Genomic DNA, 26,192 nt, shown 5'->3' on the forward strand with positions numbered 1-26,192 from the left:
CTAAGCTGCGGTCAAATCACAACACGGGAACCGCTGGCACAATCAGAACTCGTTACGTATTTCTGAAGGAGGGACTTCATAGAACCAGGAACTCACCAGCCGTTTTTAGGACAGTGAGAACAGCGGTACACAGATCAGTAAATTGTGTGAAAAATACTGTGTTTTTTTTACACGCGAAACATGAACACATGTTATATTGCACACTGTAACCACAATCAAAGCTTCAAAAAAACACGAAGAACGGGACCTTTAATAAAGGATCAGATACTGTGAATTAGGGAATAGGTGTAACATGAATCCACTGGAGAGGCAAGTTTGTGAACCCAAGTGCAGTTTATTCCAAAATCAAAATTCAAAACATAAAAAGAAGACTTGACTTGGCAATACAAAAACAGACTAGACTAGACTTGACTTGACTTTACAACAGAAACTCACCATCAGTGGTTACACAATCAATATCATACAAAGACACATGGCAAACATGAGGGCTTAACCCTCATACACACACACTCACACTCACACACACACACACACACACACACAAACACACACACACTCGTCTAGTGTCTGTTGTTCTAGATGTTTCTCTCTTCTTGTGTTCAGATGCCTGTGATCTCACACTGGATCCAAACACAGCACACACTCGTCTCGTTCTGTCTGAGGGGAACAGGAAGGTGAAGTGTGTGAGAGAGGATCAGCCGTATCCTGATCATCCAGAGAGATTTGATGGAGTTGTTCATCAGGTTGTGTGTGGAGAGAGTCTGACTGGACGCTGTTACTGGGAGGCTGAATGGAGCGGATGTGCTGTTATATCAGTGACATATAAAGGAATCAGCAGGAAAGGAGGGAGTGAAGACTGTGTGTTTGGATTCAATGACAAATCCTGGAGTCTGATCTGCTATGGTAACAGATTCTCTGTCTGGCACAATAATAACTGGACTGATATCCCTGACATCAGTTCATCCTCTCAGAGAGCCGGAGTGTGTGTGGACGTGTCGGCCGGCACTCTGTCCTTCTACAGCGTCTCTGACACACACACACTCACACACTTACACACACTCAACACCACATTCACTGAACCCCTCTGTGCTGGATTTAGGGTTTATGAAGATTCAGTGTCTCTGTGTCAGATTAAACACACACACACACACACACACACACACACACTGCTCTGAATCTGTAATAAGGCTGTAATAATATTGATATATTATCAGATTGCTGTAATATGTATATTGTAAACTGATCATGAGATGTAATAAAGGACTGATTGATTGAATCATGAAGTGGTTTATGAATGATTGATGTGAACTGATGACAGTATGAAGAATCATGAAGAATCTTCCCGGTGTTCCAGTTGACCCTCGGTTCATGTTCCAGCATCCAAGGGCGTCCCAGGATGATGTCCGCGGTCGATCCTTCCAGCACCATAAACAAGATTTCTTTGGAATTCAGACAGCCGATGCAGAGCATCAGATGGGGGAGACATGATTGACACGACCACGATCCTGCGTTTTTTCCAAGATGGTGTGGATGCTTAATTCTTGGGAACAACGTTTTCTTTTAAGATGGAGCCTTTGAAGGAGGTGGTGAGAGGTGAAGTTCCTGGCTGAACCGGAGTCAATGAGGGCTTATGCTGAAACAGTGGTATAACGTCTTAGGATATGCACTACTGTTCTCGTGAGAGGAGATTTTAGGAGGAAGTTGGATGGTACTCATCGCGGGTCGTGGTGGTCGAGATGAGCATTTGGTGATAACGTGTCCATCTCCCCCACAGTACAAGCATATATGATTCAATCATTTACACTGATGCCCCGCTAGGTTGAGATGGTACGAGTGAGATGCATTGACTCGGGTGCTGGAAGTACGACAGGTGTTGCGGAGGGCAGAGGATGCAGAGCGGGTGGATACAGAGAATAAGCAGTAAGGCGTTGTGACACACCGATGGTTTTCTAGATGAAGGTCTCAATCCAATGACGATAAAAGCAGATCATGAATTGCCACAGCAATGCTCTGCCGGAGACAAGAGAGAACGTAAACGCCACTCGGGCTCAATCGTTTGTGAAGAGATGCGGCTGCATATCAAAGTATAGAGAGCATTGAAGTATGAACACGTTGCAATCCTCCACCTCACCAGAATAGGTCGCTGGTCGGCCATGGGACCGGCAGAGGCAGCTGCTGAAGAAGATGATGTTGATGGAAGGAGTGACTGACGAACTGCCTTGACCAATTCGGCAAACGGATCCGCGGTACGATCCCCACTCGTGCTCAAAGGACTCTGCATGTTAGTGGTCTGGGGCCATATTCACAAAACATCTTAAGGCTAAAAGTAGCTCCTAACTTGCCGATTTAGGAGAAACTCTTAAAAATAATTTACATGTCAGTCCTAATTTTAGGACTCCTAAATTTTCGTTCTAAGAGTATTTCACAAAGCATTTTAGCACTAGAACTAGCTCCTAAATCCATGAAACGCTAGGAGTAGTCAAGAGGACTCCTAAGTCACTAAGACCAGATCACTAAACAATCCTACTGGTTGTTGCCACAATCCACCCAAAGTGGAAAAAAATAGTATATTAGGCAAAGCGCCTAATCCCCAAGGGGATCGTGGGCTCCAAGCTCAGAATTTAGCCCAAACCCAGAGTTCTGCCCCACATTACAGACCGTGAGTGAGGAACGGGGGGGGGGCAGAGGGATTTGAAAACCGTCGAGGTAACTCGGTGAGTCGGCTCTGGGCTGTGTATATACCTTCTCTCACACTGATTATATAGACCATTTGAATGTGCTCCTCACAAACTTTGTTTATAAAACATAATTTTTGCATGAATTCATGTAAGAGACATATAAGAGACAATTACGCTGAACATATATTAGTTTAATTAGTGACACTTGGCCTACTTTTTAAAATCTTTATTTCAATATAGCAACATTTTTATTTTAAACATTTTATTTGAATATAGCAACATGAAACCTCGTTCCACAAAAATATTTCTCTAATTAAATTCAATTCAATTCAATTCAAATTTATTTGTATAGCGCTTTTCACAATACACATTGTTTCAAAGCAGCTTTACAGAAAGTGCATTTCATAGATGTACAGTAAAAATGTTAGAAAGACAATGTTAAAGAATAATGTTCGAAAAAGTTAATCAATCGTGTATTAATTTAGGCCATAACAACGCTGGCGTTGAGTCGTCTCTTCACAGGCGTGGAGTCGTCTCATCACAGGTGTCTGGGCATCCGAAGTCTCCATGAGAGGCTGGATACAAACTGGAGCTGATGAACTATTTACCTCGGGACTAGTGTCCCGAGATAACAACAGAAAGGCAGATGGGAAATGATTAGCGTAGCTGATGTTCAGAATATTATATTAATGCTTTTGATCCGATTTAACTGTAGTATAAAAAGATAATTATAATGTGAATGCTTGGCTAAAGAGATGCGTCTTTAATCTAGTTTTAAACTGGGACAGCGAGTCTGAACCTCGAACAATATCAGAAAGACTATTCCAGAGTTTCGGAGCTAAATGTGAAAATGCCCTCCCTCCTTTAGTGGACTTAGATATCCTAGGAATGACCAGAAGCCTCGAGTTTAGTGATCTTAAAGAGCGCGATGGATTGTAGGGCGATAGAAGATCCGTTAGATACACTGGAGCTAAACCATTTAGGGCCTTATTGGTCAGTAGCAATACTTTGTAATTGATACGGAACTTCACAGGTAACCAGTGTAGAGATGATAAAATTGGTGTTATATGATCATATTTTCTTGACCTAGTAAGAACTCTAGCAGCTGCGTTTTGGACTAACTGTAGCTTGTTTATTGAGGATGCAGGACAACCAGCTAATAAAGCATTACAGTAATCTAATCTCGAGGTCATGAATGCATGAACTAACTTTTCTGCATCAGAAATAGATAGCATGTTACGTAGCTTAGCAATGTTTCTAAGATGGAAAAATTCCGTTCTTGTAACATATGAAATATGATTTTCGAATGTCAGGTTGCGGTCTAATATAACACCCAGGTCTTTTACTGTAGTGGATAAAGTGACAGGACATCCTTCCAAGGTAAAATTGTATTGCGAGAGGTTTTGTGGGCAGTTTTTTGGACCAATAAGTAACACCTCCGTTTTATCTGAATTTAATAGCAGAAAATTTCACGTCATCCAGTATTTAATATCTTCAACACACGCTGTCAGTTTAGATAATTTAGCGTTTTCATCCGGTCGTGATGAAATATATAATTGAGTGTCATCAGCATAACAGTGGAAATTAATTCCATGTTTTCTTATGATATTACCAAGTGGCAGCATATATATTGAGAATAGCAGAGGGCCTAGCACGGATCCTTGCGGCACCTGTAACAGCTTTAACTCTGTTACCTTAGTGGTTATATTTTCCCACACCATTAGGGGGCGCTAATCATCTTAATAGATGAGTATTTAGCCAGGTACTATACCTGAAGAAGTAGACCAGCATGTGGATAGAGGAAGCAATGGCTTTACATTATTTAGCTTAAACATATCTGGCTAGCCAGCTAAACCGGCTTCATGGTATAGGCCCCAGAGGCCCGTTGCACAAAAGTAGAATTAAGACATCCAGGATAAATGACTGAGCTGAGCTCAATGAAGCCAAAACAAGTGCATCCAGGCTTAATTGGTTGCACAAAGACCAAGCCAGGATGAGCAGACACGGATTCATCAAGCCAGGTTAAACCAATCTTGGATAGGTGCGCGCTCACGGCTCACTCAAATAGACCCGCCACCGATCACAGATTCACTGATTCACCATGGCAGCGGCGTACTTTTCCCCGTTGGAGGCTGGAGGCATACGAGGAGGCAAAATACATAATTAAGAAGAAAGGCAACACCGCCACAGTGATAAATTAAAGAGAAAAAGCATGGCAAAGTATTGCAGACCTCCTGAATGCGGAAGTAGTGCACAATTACACACTCACCGCTCCGCTGAAACATCACAATTACAATCCAAATAGTTCATTCACATCTCCAAAAATGCAGTTGTACACTGATTATGAAACAGTTTAACTTTTAATTGAAATGGACAACAGATATGAGTGAAATTGTGTAAAGTAACCCCATCACACTGTATAAGGCTTTGATAAATTATTATCAAAGGCTTACATAATTACTACGCTCAGTAGTAGCTACAGTTTAATCTTAGCCGTTGTAGGCTACTCTGCTTCTTATGCTGTCCACCGATTTTTTTGTTTTTTTGTTTTTTTTGGTCTCTTATGATGTTTGTGCTGTATACTGTGTGTAATAGCCTACAAGCTTGCAGGGAGGCTACTGCTTCCATTCATTTGTCTGTTCAGTTGATGTGTATGGATTTGTCCTGCATTTATTTCAGTGTGCAGACAAGCGGGGTGTGTTTTATATATATATATATATATATATATATATATATATATATATATATATATATATATATATATATATATAATCTCTATCTTTGAATGTGTATTTATCCTTTTGTTGTATAATCCTTTTGTTGTATTGTTGAGTCACTGTGTGACTTCAGTTTCGAAAGTAGCTGATGGTTTACCTGCTTTGTTTTATCCTTATTCAATAAAGGAACCTAATGTTACACTTTGTGTTTTTATATTTATATGGAATGTGTATTTTATACGACCGAGTATTAGGGCCACACTGAGGAAGAAGGAAAAAGTCATACATTTATGAGGCTGGTTCTTTCTGCGGAAAAGATGCATATTCTTTTTACAGTCCTGATACTTATGACAATGTGACGCTGATGTGCCAAAAGATTAAGTATGTCCTTGTTTGTGAAACCATACTGAAGAACAATTCCACGAAATGCCCCACAGCTGTCATTTTAACAACCGTCTTCCTCTAAAACAACGGGTTACAATTTTATGACGTAATTTTTCGAAGTCTGTGACTTTTCTTTTTTTTCCTCTGTGGCCCTAATATTCTATCATTTTTATATATAGCCGTATAGTCTATGGGAAACCGTAAATTATCTAATGATAGCAACATCATCTAAAAATCATAATTTCAATCATTTTGGATAAATTATGACCACAAACGTTTAAATAATGACAGTGGGTCTAGTTATATGTGATAACAATGTATAGTGGGCAGTAGAATAACTATTGGTTTCCGTTAGTGGTGACTGCTGACTGACATAAGGGATGAGATTAAATAGATCCTGGAATTTAGCCTGGTCTGGAGCAGGCTAGCTCCACAGAATAAATCTCCATGGTAATTTATACCATAACATCCAACTGCCACCCTATCCAGCTTTAGTGCAACCGGATCACGGATAAATTGAGCCAGGATCACCAAGATATCCCGGCTTAATCCCTTATCCTAGTTTTGTGCAATAGGCCTCTGGTGTCACTGATGTTTTCTACCTTTGTTTATTGTTTTGTTTTTGTTCAGGTTTGCCCTCAATACCGCCTTTCATGAAAGCACTGGATTCACTCCTGCGGAAGTAGCACTAGGAAGGAAACTTAAAGGCCCAATGGAGCGCATGTTTCAGAGACCGCCCGATCCTAGTCACCCTGCCTATACCACACTGGACAAACAAAGGGAGCTTCTTAACATTGTCAAGCGTAATGTGGAACGAGCTCAGGCAAAACAGAAGAAGTACTATGACCAGCGTCGAAAACCAGCTCATTTCCAGGAAGGGGATGTGGTTTGGGTACGGGCTCATCCCCTATCTAGAGCTGAGGAAGGTGTAATGGCTAAATTATCTGCCAAGTGGAAAGGTCCGGCCAGAGTTAAGAAAAAGTTGGGACCTGTAAACTATTCAGTTGTTTTTATCTCAGACCCTGATAAGTGTGACACCTATCATATCCAAAATCTTAAAATTTGCCATGGTTATGACCAATTTTCCTCTGAGCGAGGGGGTATGTAACAGCTTTAACTCTGTTACCTTAGTGGTTATATTTTCCCACACCATTAGGGGGCGCTAATCATCTTAATAGATGAGTATTTAGCCAGGTACTATACCCGAAGAAGTAGACCAGCATGTGGATAGAGGAAACAATGGCTTTCCTGGGCTATTCCATCTGATTTTACAAGGTCCTATGATTGAGGAATGTGTTTCCTTTTTGGTCAATCAGTAAGTTATGTTTTATTTTTCAACAGTTATCTAAACCAGAGCATGTATGTAATGTATAATTATGATTTTGAGTGTGTTGAGAAAGGAGCCATTCAGGCTAATTGTGACTGTCTTCTACTTAGATGGACCTTTTTGTTCCTGTGCTTTCTTTCATGAGGGGAAAGTAGTTGCTGAAGATTGCGTTAGCTAAGTCTACTTTGTGTTTGTTGCTTGGATCACGACGCTTGGACGGTTAACGAGAGCAACAAGGGTTTGAATTGTACGGGTGGAAAGAAGGCCGAAAGACTCCTTTCCTTTCTTCAGCATTGGAAGTATCTCTGAGTGATCTGGGTTATCTAAAAGAGTGGACTTTTGCAAGGACATTTCCACTACTATCAAACCTGGTCAGCTTCACCATCAGCTAAGTGTTGACATTTGCTTTGCCAGTCAAGATTCACCAAACACTGAACTTTTCCTGTTTGATTCCTGGTGTCACTGATGTTTTCTACCTTTGTTTATTGTTTTTGTTGATTTTGTGTAATGTACAGTTTGAGTCTGATCCTTCAGAATTATAATTGAGCAAACCAAAGCAAACTAGTTTCTTTACCTATACCTTAGTTAATATCGAGCCTTGCCATCCCTACTCTGTTATATAACATAAGCCGACAAGGGGTAACAGTTATACACCCCATAGTCTACTGACGTCATCTTTGATTTTTCCCCATTTAGACAGACAAAATGGTAGCGGTCTGATAAGTACGATCTAAACCAGTTTAATGCCTGTCCCTGAACACCAGTATAATTTTGAAGTCGATCTAAGAGTAGTTTATGATCTATAGTATTGAACGCAGCACTAAGATCGAGTAGAACTAGTATTGAGATACAGCCTTGGTCAGAAGCTAGAAGTAAATCATTTGTGATTTTAATGAGTGCAGTTTCTGTGCTATGATGCGGCCTGAATCCTGATTGAAATTTTTCATAGATATCATTTTCTTGCAAGAAAGAGCACAATTGAGCGGACACAACTTTTTCTAGTATTTTAGACATAAATGGAAGATTTGAAATTGGTCTGTAATTTGCTAGGTTATTATGATCTAATTGTGGCTTCTTAATGAGAGGTTTTATGACTGCCAACTTGAATATTCTTGGAACATGACCTAACGATAAAGATGAGTTAATAATATTGAGAAGAGGCTCTTCCACTACAGGTAACAACTCTTTCAGTAGTTTAGTGGGTATTGGATCTAATGAACATGTTGTTGGTTTAGATGCAATGATAAGTTTATTTAGCTCTTCCTGTCCTATAGTTGTAAAGCAGTGTAGTAGTTCTTGACGGGCGATAGTTGCGGTTGAATCATAAGACATCATTAAAGATTGTACATTTACAATTTTGTTTCTGATGCTTTCTATTTTCACAGTGAAGAAATTCATAAAATCATTACTACTAAACTGTAACGGAATATTTTGCTCAGGCGATGTTTGTTTATTTGTTAGTCTAGCCACGGTGTTAAATAAAAACCTTGGGTTATTTTGATTATTTTCTATTATTTTGCAGAGATGCTCAGCCCTGGCTGCTTTTAGGGCCTTTTTATAACGTGACATACTATCTTTCCACGCGATTCTAAAGACCTCTAAATTTGTTTGTTTCCATTTACGCTCTAAGTTACGAGTTTCTCTCTTGATAACATGTGTAGCACTGCTGGACCATGGTGCTTTAGGTTTCTCTCTAACCTTTTTTAATCTAATTGGTGCAACAATTTCTAATGTGCTAGATAAAATAGTGCTCATACTGCTAGCCATTTCCTCTAGTTCATCTGTTTGTTTGGGTTCACTGAGCAGCTGAGCCAGATCAGGTAAGCTATTTGAGAATCTATCTATAGTGGTTGGAATGATTGTTCTGCCTGGTCGATAACGTGGCGCAACATGACAGATTTCAGCAGTACGCAGTATGCAAGTTACCATGTAATGGTCAGTGACATCATCACTTTGCGGTATAATATCTATGTCGGTTGGGTTGGTTCCATGTGATATAATTAAAACTAGTGTGTGATTAAGACGATGAGTGGGACCAGTGACGTTTTGCTTAACCCCAAAGGAGTTTAATAGATCTGTAAATGCAGCCCCTAATGCATCATTTGTGTTATCTACGTGTATGTTAAAATCTCCAACAATTAATGCTTTATCGACGTTGACCAATAGATCTGAGAGAAAGTCTGCAAACTCTTTTAAGAAATCAGCATAGGGCCCTGGAGGTCTATACACAGTAGCCAAGGCTAGAGATAATACGGATTTCTTTCTTACATTTAATAGCGTAACATTTAGCACTAGTACTTCAAACTAATTAAACCTGTGACCTGTTTTCTGGGTAACATTAAGAATATCTCTATAGATTGTTGCAACACCGCCGCCACGACCAATCAGACGGGGCTCATGCTTATAACAGTATCCTGGCGGAGTAGACTCATTTAGACCGAAATAATCATTTGGCTTAAGCCAGGTTTCAGTAAGGCAAAGTACATCGAAACTATTATCTGTGACCATTTCATTTACAATAACCGCCTTAGGTGTGAGCGATCTAATGTTTAGAAGACCTAGTTTTAGAAATTGTTTTTGTTCACTAATATTGAGATTTTCTGGTTTAATCACAATTAGATTTTTCCTAGATCCTACATTAGATTTAATGTTTGACCTCACTAAACGAGGAATAGACACAGTTTCTATGTAATGTTCTACACAGTTATGTTCAGACACAGTTTCTATATAATGTTCTACATTGGTACTTATGTCAATTAAGTTTGGACAGCATTGTTTTTGTTCACTAATATTGAGATTTTCTGGTTTAATCACAATTAGATTTTTTCTAGATCTTACAGTAGATTTAATGTTTGACCTCACTAAACGAGGAATAGACACAGTTTCTATATAATGTTCTACAGTCATGTTCAGACACAGTTTCTATATAATGTTCTACACAGTTATGTTCAGACACAGTTTCTATATAATGTTCTACATTGGTACTTATGTCAGTTAAGTTAGGACAGCAAATACTGTGATTTGGACTTTGACTTACTAGTCATATGATGGTGTGCAGCGCTCTGGAGATGTTGTCCGACAGAAGAGCCGCTCCGATTCTGCTGGGGTGAAGGCCATCAGGACGGAAGAGCCTAGGTCGCTCCCAAAACAGATTCCAATTATTTACAAAGAGCAGCTTCTGTTCATTACACCATGACATTAACCATTCATTTAGAGCAAATAATCTACTGAACTTTTCATGTCCTAGTCGGTACGTGGGAAGAGGTCCAGACACGATGATCGATGCTTCAGGCGATGTTCTGCGCACCGTCTCGACCAGGCTCTTGTAGTCCTTCTTCAGAACCTCCGTCTGCCACAGCCTGGTGTCGTTCGTTCCCGCGTGCAGCACGACAGCTCCAATGCGCTCGTCACCGTTCAGGATCTCGGGAACCTGCGCAGCGACATCGAGAACACGAGCACCAGGAAAGCAGTGAGTGATTACCTTGCCTTTACCTGAGGTAGCGTGGACATGTCGGACGATGGAAGTACCGATGACCACAGCGTCGCGTTCCGTCTCGCGAAGAGGGGAGAAGCGGTTCCGGGCGGAGAGGTCCTAGCTCTGGTCCTGGCTCGCGTCTTCCGCTGTGGAAGCACCCAGGGTCGTGTCGGCGCCGGAGTGAACGAAACCAGGGATGATGATCGCGTCCTGGGTGCTTTGGTCCTGTGCATAGAAACACACGGAGTAGACGAGGTCGGAGTCAAGAGGTTACTAACCGCATCGGCGCGTGATGTTTCAAGCGCTGATCGTCGCTCTCTCAGCACGGCTTGTCTCTCTAGTAGATCGCGAATCTGCTTCTCCAACGACTCCAACTCCAACTGCACCGAATGCAGCTCGAACGTGTCCTCGCCTGCACTCAAAGGTAACATTAGACACACATCCGAGTTATTCGTCATTGTAGCAGATGTGCTGTGATGACGAATTGTCGGTTTCAGTGGTGACCGGTGTAAATAAGTTACCACGCGTGCAATGCTAGCGGGCTACCGGTGTAAATAAGTTCCACGCGTGCAATGCTAGCAGGCTACCGGTGTAAATAAGCTACCACCCGTGCAATGCTAGCGGGCTACGGTTAGAAGCGGAAGTTCGGATATAAGTAGTGATATCAGAGCAATCCGATTGTTTTTTATAGAGAATCGTATCGGAGATATATTCACACGCTGTAAATAATAGAAAATAATCGTTTGTAAGCGAGTGATAAGGAGAAAATCAAGGATTATGAATCAATTCGACGGAGCTCTAACATCAACAACGCGCTCACAACCCGCGCATGCCAAAATCCCTGACAGAGATCCCTCCCCTATCAGCCAATCATTGTGGGCATTATTAGTGAGTGTGCTGACATCATCCATAGCAACGAGGTCAACCCGCCCTTACTCTTTGCTTAAGACTTCTCTCTATTCCTTAGTAAGAGTTGCTCTCAGCAGCTTTGTGAAGAGGTTTTAAGAGAACTTTTACTGCCATTTAGGAGAACTCTTAGTGGTGAGATCAAATGTTTTGTGAATATGGCCCCATGTCTTCTGTCACAATCAGAAGAAAGCAGACAAGGTAAGTCAAAATAACAAGTGTTTATTGCAGAAAGAGAGAAGCAGAGCGGGGATTCAAACAGGTAAGAGTAAAAGCAGATGAAATGCTCCGTCTGAAACATTCTCAGAGCCTGTAAAGGGTGGAATTAAACTCAGAAACTCACTACGGCTTACTAAGGGTGGGAATCACAGTTTACCGCACAATACGACACTGTCACGATATTTTGGCCATGATAACGATATATATCACAACACCAGCGATTCTGAGACAGACGATATATTGGGAGAAAATCATCCACGATATATCATGATAACGATCACGGTCTAAAAGTCACATGATGTATTTCATTTATTAACAGTACATCTATTTTATAGAACAGCAACAATGTACAATAAGTGCAGAAGTGCACACACAGCTGACAAACAGCCATAAGCTTGAACAATGATTATTTGCCAGAGAGAACAGTTTGTGACTAAATCATGTGTAGTAAAGAAAGCTCACATCTCTAACATATCAGTCATAGCAGCAACATCTCACATTTGTGCAAATTACATTTAACAAAACCCCTCAAACTACAGATTTATTGCTGAAAAGAAATTGTGAAATGCATACATTACTAAAAATAGTGATGGTAAAAGAAAATCACCAGGGCCGTATTCATAAAGAATCTGAATGCAAAGAGGAGCTCCTAGTGACAAAATTCTAAGAAAATTCTTTGAAATGTGGGCGTTTACTCTGAAAATTAACTCAAAAATCCCAGTAAAGAAACAAGTATTTCAGAAAGCATCTTAACCCTTAAAAGAAGTCTTAAGGTCAAATTTGTTAGGAGCACGGACGAGGACTTTTAAGAGGCTTAAGAGTTTCTTTAGCAGCGGAGAGGGAGAAGAAATGTGTTGCAGACAATGGATGACAGAGACTTAATGAGACGCTATAGATTAGATTGTGCAGGGATCATGTTTGTTGGATTAAACCCAACTTTCAAACCACCAATCAAATAGACATGCCAGCAGTCAGTGTAATTGGAAAGAGTGAAACAATGTTTATAGTTCTAAGCCAATCAAATACCTTATAGAAAATAAACAGCATGGTAAATAATAAAAGGATTTATATACATATATATATAATGTGTGTGTGTGTGTGTGTGAGAGAGAGAGAGAGAGAAAAATAGGACAATTTGCGCTTGTAATTTCAAAGTGAAGGCTTAGAATAGACCCTATACTTAAAAGCGCTCCTTTTCCCCCCTTTTTGGACAAGCAACCAATCACAGTCTTCAAAAGACTGTGTCATACGTAGCAACGGGGTCAGCCCCGCCTCTTCACTGAGATCAAAGTTTTAATATTTTCCTTGCTCAGAGTTGCTCTCAGATCGGTCCCGAATAGCTCTTAAGCTAAGACTCCTACGTAAAGGTTTTTAAGCTAAATTAGGAGTTTTCTGAGAGGACTCTTAGAATCTTTATGAATACGGGCCCAGCTATAAAACCTTATATAACAAAATATGGCCACATTTCAGAACCAAAGGGTGCAATGAGCTATTCTGTGAACATGAACACACTGCAGTGCTTTCTAACAAGAGTTTCTGTCAACTGTAAACTCTTCTGTAAATCAACTTAAGGCACATATTACAACTGGGCAACTTATTTTCTGTAAGCATGGACACATTTCAGTGCTTAGAGCTGGTTTATCTTTAATGCAAAAGCATTCCCAGTAGATTAAGGTGAGAGTCACACATGCATGTTTCTCTTCCAGACCCAGCTCTGGAGCAGCTGAAGGTGTGGACGTACTGGTGCTACTGCTGTTGAGCGTCTGTCCAAGCGGATCAGCAAGCACAGATTTCCTCCTCTTTGGAAAGGGAAAGATCTTTTCCAGGCTCACTGTAGTCTATCATCCCCTCAGCAGCAAACAGTACCTGGTGCTTCTTCCTGCTCAGGAGGAGGAGAGATCTGAAATCTGCTGGCCATTAAGTCTGCCGCCTCCTGGAAGAAAACAGTGGACACCTGTTGACCTGCTGCATTATTATTGAAGAAAAGGCTCAGTAGTCAAATACAATCATACAGTTTTACAGCTAAATAGATTATAAATACTTACTGAAGATATTTACTAGATGGTGTATATTTGAGCAGTAATTGAATGGGTTTAAAGTATAAAACTTGAGCTGAACATTTAGAGGATTAATAAAGGACTTTCCCTTAAGATCCGCCTTTGACACACTTTGGTAAATGTCTGATGCGTGTCCTCTGGTGATGGGAAGGGCAGAGATTTAAACCGAGGGTCTAAGGCTGATGAGATGTAGAGGTTGCTCTTCTCCTCTGAAGAATTATATCTCTCTGAGAGCTCTTGGTAGATCTTCATCTCTTTGAGTCTTTAGCAGTGCTGCTCATGTCACTCAACAGTTGTGTGTGAAGCGGAGCAATGATAGAAACTGTTGGGTCTTCTCCTCACACAGGACATTTGTTTCCACCAGCACAGGCTTGAGGGCTTGACCTCTTCAGCATTTGAGATTTCCATCTCAGTCGGGTTGCAGATGTCAGAGACTCTCTTTCTCAGCTTTAGAAACAGCAGAGCAACATTAACTAAAAGATGAATTGAATCATTTCAGTTGAAAATAAGATGAACGTTTCCTAAACCTTGACTAACAGGACAGAACACATCAGCAACACATCAGAAGATGAACTGAAATCATGAGTGTAATCTTGTTTAAGGCCCTTCAGTAGTGTCAGTAATGACAGTGAACAGCTGACCTCAGGAGGTCAGAGGTCAGCACAGATGGCAGATGCTGCTGGAGGAAACGGGAGAGCATCTCATATGCGCTGGTCCACCGGACTGCAACATCTGTCCTCAACTTGAGCTGTGGAAGGTCCAGCATGGTCTGGTTCCTCTTCAGTGCTGCCGCTGCTGTGCTGCTCCTGTGGAAGAACACAGAAATCCTCTGAATCTGCGCTAGCAGTCGAGCTACAGCGCTAGCTTTAAGGCTCTGTGGCGTGAGGTTCAGTGTGTGTGCCAAACACCGTCTGTGCTGGAATCCTGTCAGCTCCACAGCTAAAGTCATGTTGGTTCACTGTCAGGAGCAACTACAGGCTCTCATGCATTGCTCTGGTCTGGAGAACGGCAGCATTCGTTTCCCACTTGTGCTCAATCAACTGTAATGGTCACTAGGACTCACTGGAACTGACGTTTGGGGAAATAGTTCGAGATTTCACATCTTCCAGTGTTTGCAGCAAAAACCTTCATTTTCCAACACACTTTAAGCTGAAGGTCCTTACAGATAAATGTGGCATGAGGATGATGAAGCATGATGCTAACTCAATTAGCATGTTGCTAGCATTATGCTAACATGAATAACATGTTGCTAACATTTTTTAACAAGATGGTAACATGATTAGCTTGTTGCTACCATAATGTTAACATGATAACCATGTTTGTTAGCATGTTTTTTCCAAGATGCTAATATGATTATCAAGTTGCTAACATTATGTTAACATAATTAGCATTTGGCTAGCATAATGTTAACATGATTACCATGTTGATAATATTTTTTAACAAGATGAACACAATTAGTTTGTTGCTAGCATAATGCTAATACAATTAACGGTAACACTTTATTTTGATAGTCCACTTTAGACATTCTACTAACTATAAGTAACTTTGCCACTACATGTCAACTAACTGTCATTAGAGTATTTGTAGACTGTTTGCTTAATATTTACTTAAACTTCATTTTATTGGTCCCCCAACAAACATTCTACTGACTATAAGTAACTTGCCAACTACAATTCAACTTATTCTACTAACCCGAACCCTAACACCTAACCATAACCTACCAGTCTACTGACAGTCAACTAATACTCTAATAACAGTTATTTGACATGTAGTTGCAAAGTTACTTATAGTTAGTAGAATGTTTAAAGTGGACTATCGAAATAAAGTGTAACCCAATTAACATGCTGCTAACATTATGCTACCACAATTACCTTGTTGCTAGCATCTTTTTAACAATATGTTAACACAAGTAGCTTGTTTGCTAGCATTATTGCTAACACAATTAGCATGCTTCTATCATGATGTGAACACAATTACCGTGGTACTAGCATTTTTTTAACAAGACGTGGACACAATTAACATGTTGCTAGCATTAATGTTAACACAATTAGCATGCTGTTAGCATTATGTTAACAGAATTAGTATTTAGCTAGCATGATGCTAACATGATTAACATGTTGTTAACATTATGATAACCATTTTCATTTTTGTTAACATTTGTTTAACAAAATGCTAGCATGATTAGCTTGTTTGCTAGCATTATGCTAACACAATTACCTTGTTGCTAGCATTTTTAAAGCAAAATAATAACACAATTAACAGGCTGCTAGCATGATGCTAACATGATTAACATGTTGTTAGCATTATGATAACACAATTAACATTTTTGCTAAAAAAATGTATCAAGATGTTAGCAATTTTTGCATGTTCGTAGCATGATGCTTACTCAATTAAAATGTTGTTAGCATCTTTTTAGTATTATGCTAACACAATTACCTTGTTGCTAGCATGTTTTAAGCAAAATAATAACAAAATTAGCAGGCTGCTAGCATGATGCTAACATGATTAACATGTTGTTAGCATTATGATAACACAATTAACATTTTTGCTAACATTTTTTTAACAAGATGTTAGCATGATTAGCATGTTCGTAGCATGATGCTTACTCAATTAAAATACTGTTAGCATCTTTTTAGTAATATGCTAACACATTTAGCTTGTTGCTAACATGTTTTTAACAAAACGTTAACAAAATTATCAGGTTGTTAACATTATGCTAACACGATTAACATGTTGATATTATAATAACACAATCACCATTTTTGCTAATTTTTTTTAACAAGATGCTAGCATGATTAGCAGTTTGATAGCATGATGCTTACTCAATTAGCATGTTGCTACTGTCACGGGTGAGAAATCACACAACAAGGTTGCTCGTGAAAAGTGAACCCCGGAGGGTGGATTTAATGACAATACTTTGGGGAATTGGTGCAAATGGTGAAACAAAGGTGTGTGCTGTCGTCGTGGCTGGTGCTCCTGTGAAGTCCTCGTGCTCATGAAGGTGGGTGTCCAGGCGTGCTCAATCGGGCTGTCGGTCACTCGCTGCCTTCTGTGAGGTAAGAGAAAGAGGATTAGTTCCAGCACGTTCAGCATGAGACAGGTGTCTACTCAAGTGAGGGCGGCAGCGGCTTTTACAGCCTCTCGCTGATCGGCTGCAGCTGTGACCGATCAGCCCGTGATGAGGACATGCAGGTGCCGTGCGTTGGTTGCCAGGGCGACGCTGATATGCCCAGAGAGACTCGTCACATTCCCCCCCCCTTAGCGTCGTTCTGGCCCTGGGAACGAGAGGAGACAGTAGGGGTGAAACAAGGGGTGGGTGGGGAATGACCCCTGACAGACCTGAGAAAGCTGCCCACATCCGCGAGAGTCCATCAGCGTTGGCGTTGGCGGCCCCGGCCCGATGTCGTACTTCGAAGTGGAAGTCCTGGAGCGCGAGGAACCAGCGGGTCACCCTGGCGTTGGTATCCTTCGCCCGGGCCATCCATTGGAGAGGAGCATGGTCGGTCAGCAGGGTGAACTTACGGCCGAGGAGGTAGTACCGCAGCTCCAGGACTGCCCACTTGATGGCCAGGGCCTCCTTCTCGACGGCTGCGTAGTTCTTCTCTGCCGGGGACAGCTTTCTGCTGATGTAGAGTATGGGATGTTCCTCACCCTCCTGGACTTGGGATAGGACGGCTCCCAGTCTGGTGTCGGAAGCATCCGTTTGCAGCAGGAAGGGACAGCCGAAATCAGGGGCGCGGAGTACCGGAGACGCTGTCAGGGCCGTCTTGAGTTGGGTGAAGGCCTCTTCGGCGGCCGACGTCCAGCAGGTCTTCTCGGGCTGCCCCTTCCTGGTCAGGTCTGTCAGGGGGGCGGCTACAGAGGAGAAGTTGGGGATGAAACAGCGATAGTACCCCGCCAACCCCAAAAAGGCGCGTACCTGGGACTTTGTCTGTGGTCTGGGTGCGTTGTGGATGGCTTCCACCTTCTTCTCCTGGGGCCTGATGAGGCCCCGGCCAACCTGGAATCCCAGGTACTTCGCCTCAGAGAGCGCGAGGTGGCATTTGCGGGGGTTGGCGGTCAGTCCAGCCCGCCGGAGCTCCGAGAGCACCCTCCGCAGACGTTCCAGATGTTCCTCCCATGCCTCGGAGTGCACCACGACGTCATCCAAATACGCGGCCGCGTACGCTTGGTGGGGCCGTAGGATGACGTCCATCATGCGTTGGAAGGTCGCAGGGGCCCCGTGTAGGCCGAAGGGGAGGGTCCGGTACTGCCAGTGTCCTTCAGTGTGCCACTAGGGGTAGAAAAAGCAGTCTTGGATTTAGCGGAGGGAGTGAGAGGTACCTGCCAGTAACCCTTGGTGAGGTCCAGAGTCGTGATGTACCGGGCCCTCCCCAGGCGGTCTAGCAGCTCGTCGACCCGAGGCATGGGATAGCCGTCGAACTCGGAGACTTCGTTGAGCCGGCGGAAGTCATTACAAAAGCGGAGGGTGCCATCCGGCTTGGGTACCATCACGATGGGGCTGGACCATGGGCTGCGAGATGGTTCTATCACCCCCAACTTCAGCATTTCCTGGATTTCCTCCTCAATAGCCTGCCGACGAGCTTCTGGGACTCGGTAGGGCCATTGCCTGACGATGACTCCAGGGGCGGTCCTGATGTCATGGTGGATGACGTTGGTCTGCCCGGGCCTAGAGGAGAACACATCCGTGAACTGTCTGACCAGGTTCTGCAGCTCGGTCTTCTGGGCAGCCGACAGGTGGGGGTCCATGTCCACAACCACGGGATCGGTGAGACTCAGGGCGGCGAGCTGGTCTCGGGTCCCTTGCCACTTCTTCAGTAGGTTGATGTGGTATAACTGCTCCGTCCGTCTTCCCGGTTGGCGTACCCGGTAAGTCACGGGACCAACCTTCTCCACCACGGTGTACGGCCCCTGCCACGACGCCAGGAATTTGCAGGCGGACGTAGGGACCAAGACCATCACTCTGTCTCCCGGCTGGAACTCCCGTGGTTGGGCTGCCCGGTTGTAATGGCGTTGTTGGGCCTGTTGTGCCTTGCTGAGATGATCCCGGACTAATGGCATGACACGGTCGATCCTCTCCCTCATCTGGGTGACGTGTTCGATGACCGTGCGATGAGGGGCAGGCTGCTGTTCCCAGGCCTCCCGAGCCACATCCAGCAGGCCCCGGGGCTGGCGACCGAAGAGGAGCTCGAAGGGGGTGAAACCAGTTGAGGCTTGCGGGACCTCACGGATGCCGAAGAGGACGTAGGGGATCATCAGGTCCCAGTCCCGCTTGTCCTCCGCCGCTACTCTTCGAAGCATCTGTTTTAGAGTCTGGTTGAAGCGTTCCATGAGTCCGTCGGTTTGCGGGTGGTACACAGTGGTCCTCAACTGTTTCACCCCCAGCAGCCTGCAGAGGTCTGCCATTAGCCGGGACATGAACGGGGTTCCCTGGTCAGACAGTATCTCGGTCGGGAGGCCGACCCGGCTGGCCAACAGAAACAGCTCCTGGGCGATGGCTTTCGCTGTGGCTTTCCGCAGGGGGACTGCTTCCGGATACCGGGTGGCGTAATCCACGATGATGAGGATGTGTTCATGCCCTCGGGCAGACTTAGGCAACGGCCCCACCAGATCCATTCCGATGCGCTCGAAGGGCACCTCGATGATGGGTAAGGGAATCAGCGGGCTGGGGGGAGGAGTCCTGGGCGCCGTTCGTTGGCAGGTCGGACAGGCCTTACAGAACCCCTTCACATCCGCGTCCAGACCCGGCCAGTGAAAGCGATCCCGGATCCGCTGGATGGTGTTAGCGGCTCCTAGGTGACCTGCCATCGGATGGGAATGGGCGAGTTCGAGGATGGTTTCCGTCTTCGTCCGCGGGACAACCAGAAGCTCCTTCTCCTCCCCCCTACGCTGAGCCACGCAGTACAGCAGACCGCTTCGGACCACAAAGTGCGGGAGAGGATGGGGCCGTGGGAGGACGTATTTTCCGTCCACAGTCCTAACTTGACTCCAGCCGTGTTTTAGGCCATCGTCCTCCCGCTGTTCTCTGGCAAAAGAGCCCCCCTCGCTGGCCTGCTGGAACACATCATAGAACAGGTTAGAATTTGACGAGGGGGACTCACCATCTCTCCCACTGTCCGAAGCTAGCAGCGCCGGCCGGTGACGACATCTTTGTGGCCGGCGACGACGGCGGCAGTTCCGTTCCGGGCTGGCAGGCTGAGCAACGGCGGCGAGCAGGCGGCCAAACCCTGGCCAATCTCTTCCAAGCAACAGTGGGACCGGTAGGTTCTTTACCAATCCGGCTTCGACGGGCCAGGTGCCATGGGCGGCAGCGATGTTCACACGGCGAGCGGGTACTTGTTGGGTGTCTCCATGCACACACGTGATCGGGAGGTAACTCTTTTGGCCAGGGTGAGGCGGACACAGACGAGCCTGGATGAGGGTGACTGCGCTGCCCGAGTCCAGAAGCGCCCGGATGGGCTGACCGTTCAGCTGGACGTCCGCCGCTGGAGCCGCAGGTGGGACGTGCTGATGTACGATGCAGCCCGCCAGCCAAGCCCGCGGGGCCGTCGTTGGTTCTGCGGTGGGCATGGGCTCGTCCACCGGAAACGGAACTGCCGGTCTGCCAACTGCGCGCGAGGTGCCCTCCGGCGTGCGTCGCTCCTGGACCACCCTCCGGGGAAATGGCGGCGCTCTCTCTCCGGCCTCCCGCTGTTGGACCGCATCCGCCAGCTCGATCGCCTCCACCAGATCGAGGAAAGTGGCGGGGTTCCTCATACCCACCGCCTGACGATGGGACCGAGGCAGGGCGCGGAGGAGGCGATCGATGACCACTCGTTCCACTACCTGACCTGCGGTGGGCTCCCCGTCGAGTAGCCAGTGTTGAGCCAACCGGACGAGATCAGCGGCCTGGGCCCGCGCTGGCATCCGACCCTTAAACTCCCACTCATGGAACTGTTGTGCTGCGCAGACGGGAGAAAGCCCCAACCGGGCGAGGACCTCTCGTTTCACTTCCCTGTAGTCGTTCGTGATCGCGGGAGGAAGGGAAAAATAAGCTCGCTGGGCTTCACCGGTTAGGAGAGGAGCCAGTGCGGAAGCCCAGTCTTCGATCGGCCATCCTTCCCGATTGGCCGTTGTTTCAAAAATTTGGAAATTTGCTTCAACATCGTCGTGATCCGTCATTTTAGGCAGCAGCCGAGTCGCTCGTATGCGGGGGTCAGGTAGTGGAACTGGCTGGGCCGCCTGGGCATGAAGGGCGGCGATCTCCTCTTCAGCTCTGCCCTGCCGAGTGGCCAGATGTTCCACGATCTGCTGCTGGCGGATGCTGACTTCGGTGAGGCGCTTCAGTATCTCCTCCATCTCCAACGGAAGAGAGAGCGCCGATCAGTGCTGGGGTGGTGAACAGAAAGAGAACAAAAAATATATTTGAGTGCGGTGAAAACTGCAAACACTTGTGTGTGATTTCTCATGCAGTTGCCCGCATTCTCCACCAGATGTCACGGGTGAGAAATCACACAACAAGGTTGCTCGTGAAAAGTGAACCCCGGAGGGTGGATTTAATGACAATACTTCGGGGAATTGGTGCAAATGGTGAAACAAAGGTGTGTGCTGTCGTCGTGGCTGGTGCTCCTGTGAAGTCCTCGTGCTCGTGAAGGTGGGTGTCCAGGCGTGCTCAATCGGGCTGTCGGTCACTCGCTGCCTTCTGTGAGGTAAGAGAAAGAGGATTAGTTCCAGCACGTTCAGCATGAGACAGGTGTCTACTCAAGTGAGGGCGGCAGCGGCTTTTACAGCCTCTCGCTGATCGGCTGCAGCTGTGACCGATCAGCCCGTGATGAGGACGTGCAGGTGCCGTGCGTTGGTTGCCAGGGCGACGCTGATATGCCCAGAGAGACTCGTCACACTACCATAATTCTAACATCATTACTGTACATACTTGCCAGTATGTTTTCAACAAGATGTTAACACAATTAACATTTTGTTAACATAATAGTAACATAATTAGCCTTTTGCTAGCATGATGTTAACACAATTACCATGTTGCTAACATGTTTTTAGCAAGATGTGAACACAATTAGCATGTTGATAGCATTAATGCTAACACGATTACCATGTTGTAGCATGATGCTAACATAATTCACATTTTGCTAGGATGATGCTAACACGATTACCATGTTGCTAGCATGTTTTTAGCAAGACTTGAACACAATTAGCATTTTGCTAGCATTAATGCTAACAAGATTAGCATGCTGCTAGCATGATGTTAACACGATTACTATTTAGCTAGCATGATGCTAACACTTTTACTTGTGTTCATCATGTTTTAACCCTAAGCTAATTTCCATTAGCATGTAGCTATTCACTGCTAGCATGTCTAGCATGTTGAAAGTCCAGTTTGCTAGCACGAGTCAAAGATCCGACTCCCATCTTTACACAACGTTCTAATGCAGAGATACAGGTCTTGTTAAACGGTTGCTAGGGTGCTCTGTTTGGTTGCTATGGAGTGGTTAGCAGCAGCCAATGAGGATCCTCCAAAAGCTCCTGCCAGGATGAATTCTACGGTACATTTTTCCAGTGTATGGAGATCTCAACAAGATGATAAAGAAGTGCAGGAAATATAGCAAAGCGTTCTGGAAGATGAGGAGATATGAACGCCGATTGTTTTTAGCGCCACATTTATCATTCGTACGATGGGATTGGTGGCAAACGAGCGATTGATGAATCACACGTGAACCCTGTGGTGAGATGATTTCTGCGCTGGTTTCTGCGTTAGATTGATAAACCAGGCCCAGAGCTCCAGAGACCAGCGATAGCCTTAAGAAATGTCCTTCAAGGCCAGATCATTAAAATCCCCCTGAGATAACTTTAGCCACTCCTCAACACACTCCTCCCCAGCGGACAGAAATATGCTCTATGATTAACATTCACATTGAGTTATGAAAACGCTATTTCTCAATGTTTTTCCTGGTTAATGTGAACGTTAGAGGAACAGTCCATTCTATAATTCTGAAAATGTTATGAAAACGTCTGAACGTCAAATGTAAGCCGTTCATTTCTTACAGCCACAGGTCTGGATTTCACAGTAAAGTAAGAACATTAAATATTTGAACACACAAATAACAGATCAAACTTTACTTTAAGATTCCCATTTTACTGTAGTAGTAGTAGTTCCACTAAACTGTGTGAGAGTCTCTGGAGGTCCACCGTCCAAAACATGGAGTCATAAAGAGCAAAGCTTACATTTTCTACAGCAAGAACACAAACTCAAACATAAATAGACAGCACAAGTCAAATCTTTTTCTCTTTTCCTCCACATAAACAGAAAACATCAAACAATTACAGATGCCATTGAAATATCCCATATATGTATTATAGTCCGTCTCTCGTTAATAAAAAGGGCCATGGAAACAGAACAAGGATAGTTCTAAGTATAAAAAATAAATAAAAAGAGAAATACAATTATGAATCTGTCATATGATGTGAATTGTGTTGAAGCAGCATTCATATATGAACTACAAATGAAGGGAGAAAATAAAATAACAGCAGAAGTACATACAATAAACTGAAGAACAGCAACTATAAACAACAAATAATAGTAAAATAATACAATAATGATAGTAAAATAAATAAGTAAGCATGAAAAGCTTGGTCACCCAAAAAACATCCCACATGTCAAATCTAACAAGATGTGTGGAAAACAACACAACAGAAAAAGTGTGTGTGTTCTGTTTATACCCAGCTAACAGGAAAAGAGGAACGAGAACTTTCACTAACGTTATGTAATAGTTGTGGAAATGTTAGTAATAAACGCTCCTGAAATAATGTCTTGTAATGTTTTCCTAGTTCAAACACATTCTCGTAACATTGAGAGAAAACAACATTCTCTAACTTCTCCCAGCATTCTCTGAGCGTCCCTGTGATGTTCTTTGTGCTTGATGTTCTCCTGATGTTTGTCTTGATGAAGGTGAAATACTCAAACTGCTGCTCATATTGGACAGTCCAGCGTTCTGTCATGAGTCACTGCAGGCATGTTGGAGAACCAGTGCAGCTTTATTTCCCAAACATGAGCAAACATAAAGCAAACAAAGACATGGCTCGGCTCACGTCAACTTACGGAACAGTGCTTACACGGGCAAAGCTAAACACAGACCAATGGGAACACGAGAGCTATAAAGACCAAACTAATGACTATCATCAAACACATGAGCATGATCAAGACAACAGGTGTCAGTGGGACATCAAGCACTTTACACTTTCTGCCATCCCATAGTGCACAAGTCAAAGGTTTGATTCAAAGGGGATTTCCAGAGATTTGTTCTGTTCATAATCCCCCCTTTTACTGGCTATAATATTACACATGATATTCTAAAAACATTACAAATAAACAGCTTTACATGATAATAATATAGATGTGTTCATCCATATCACAAGTGCTGTTCTATAACACAGATTTGTGAGCATTAGTGAACGTCCAGAGTTCAGTGTTTTTACAGATGAAGCTGCCAAAGAAAACATCCACAGCTTTAGTCTGTCAATATTGCCTCCATTTGTGAAACAATAAGCACAAATGTAGAGCAACAGTGTTTTTGAGAAACAGTCATATGCTGTGTTTGCCTGGCATTGGCTAAATTGTCCATCACATGTGAATTATTGCAGATGACGGTATAAAAGCGTCAGATTTGTGGCATTCTGATGAATACAGCACACACATCTCTAACACACTTTAGCATTAAGAATGAGCTTAACAACAGCAGTTCTTCTGCTTCTGTGCAAATGTCTTATATTTGAACTGGTGGCCTCTGAATTGAGCACTAAAGATGAAAACGACCCGCGTACTTGTCCTCTGGGAATATGTGCAGAACTACTGAAGGATCTTGGAGGAATGGAGACGCGACTCAAAGCTCTGGAGCTCAGACTGGCTGACAGTGAAGCTCAGATTGAGGAACTCAAGAAGGAAAGCCGAGGTGAGACTGATGTGTTTGAAGACCTGTGTGCTAGAATATCTATTGGGGAAAAACTATTGCTGGAGCATTTACAGTTTTCAAAAATAATGACAAAGAAATGTCATGAATCCCATTGAATTAAATATGGAGTTTTGAAGTAGACAGACTGAAATAGTTTTTAGTTTTTCCCCTATAAAACGCTCCAATAATCTTTGTTTTGTACAGAAATGTGTTTGAAAAAGTGTTCTAGGCCGATATCATTTGTTTGCATTGCTACTGAGCCGATTGTCCTCATTTTAAGAAGGCGTATGTTCTCTTCAGACAAGCCAAAGCTGGTGTTTTCAGCTTCATTAGGATCCAAGGGTTTCTTTGGACCAATTGACAAAGATGCAACACTGGTTTACAAGAATGTCTACACTAATGTTGGTGATGCCTACAACCAGGCCACAGGTATTGTTCATCCACAGCGCTGAAAACAATATCAACACACGTGTATAATGCATGTCCAGCTGTTCCATGGAGATCTGTGTCACGCTTTAACAGGGATATTCACAGCAGCGCTACGAGGAGTTCACTATTGCAGTTTCTTCTACCATTGTGGAGTTACACATGAACAAGGCTGGTCTTGATGAGGAATGGAAAGCAAGAAGCAACAGCTGTTCATTACAAGAGTGAAGCTTCTCCTCCAGAGAACGGAGGAAACGGCTTAACGCTGCTGTTGGAGAAAGGGGATCGAGTCTATATGCTACTCACAAAGCACAAGTGGATCTGGGTTTCAGAAAATGTCACAGTGTTTACTGGGTTTCTGATCAATCCCATGTCAATAAAACACACCCTGGAGCAAACACAACAGTCATGAGACATGTTATGGGTTCAAGGGTTAAGGGGAAATATCAGCTTACTTGAGTTTTTAATAGCTTTGGTGCAATTTCAAAACTTCGAAAGACACTGGATCATGGGTTCTCATAGAAATATTGAAAGTGAATTGCTTCCAAGCCCTAAAACACACAAACACAAGCACAAATTATACAGACGGTAGATCACATGTGATAAATTGCACTTTCATGAAAACGTGCAGTTCTTTTATAAAGAGTCTCATCACACATGGGTTTAACAGATCGGATCAGTTTTGTCATGTCGGTTCAGTTTTAATGAATTTCAGTATACATGCATAATAAAACATGAGTGAAAGTGAATTGTCTCCAAGGCCTGCCTATAAAACACACACAACAAGCTCTACAAATTAATAAAATTACACAAATTAAACAGACACTTCATATTTAATGGTGGATTATATTTAATGTAATAAAGTTGTGTAATAAAGAGTCTCATCAAACATGTTTGGTCTGAGTTGTCATTGCAGTGTCACAGTTTTGACCAGCAGGGGTCGCCAGCGTGTCTCGAGCGCTTCACAAGAGTGAATCATTGAGTCAATGAATCGGTTCAGTTGATTCGGAGTTTGGAAAAGCTCCGTTTCTCCATCACTAGTTCTCGGCTCGTGTTCAGTTCA

At 43.7% G+C, this 26,192-nt stretch overlaps 1 protein-coding gene across 1 annotated transcript in view; it reads left to right on the forward strand.

The window, feature by feature from the left end:
- The window catches only part of LOC307135121 (NLR family CARD domain-containing protein 3-like), a gene marked incomplete at its 3' end in the record, with an annotated part of 233,210 nt that overhangs the window by 49,181 nt on the left and 157,837 nt on the right, over positions 1-26,192 (forward strand). The gene's annotated exons all lie outside the window — the stretch shown is intronic.

Source organism: Gobio gobio (assembly GCF_949357685.1).
Source record: "Gobio gobio genome assembly, chromosome: 12".
NCBI classification, from domain to species: domain Eukaryota; kingdom Metazoa; phylum Chordata; class Actinopteri; order Cypriniformes; family Gobionidae; genus Gobio; species Gobio gobio.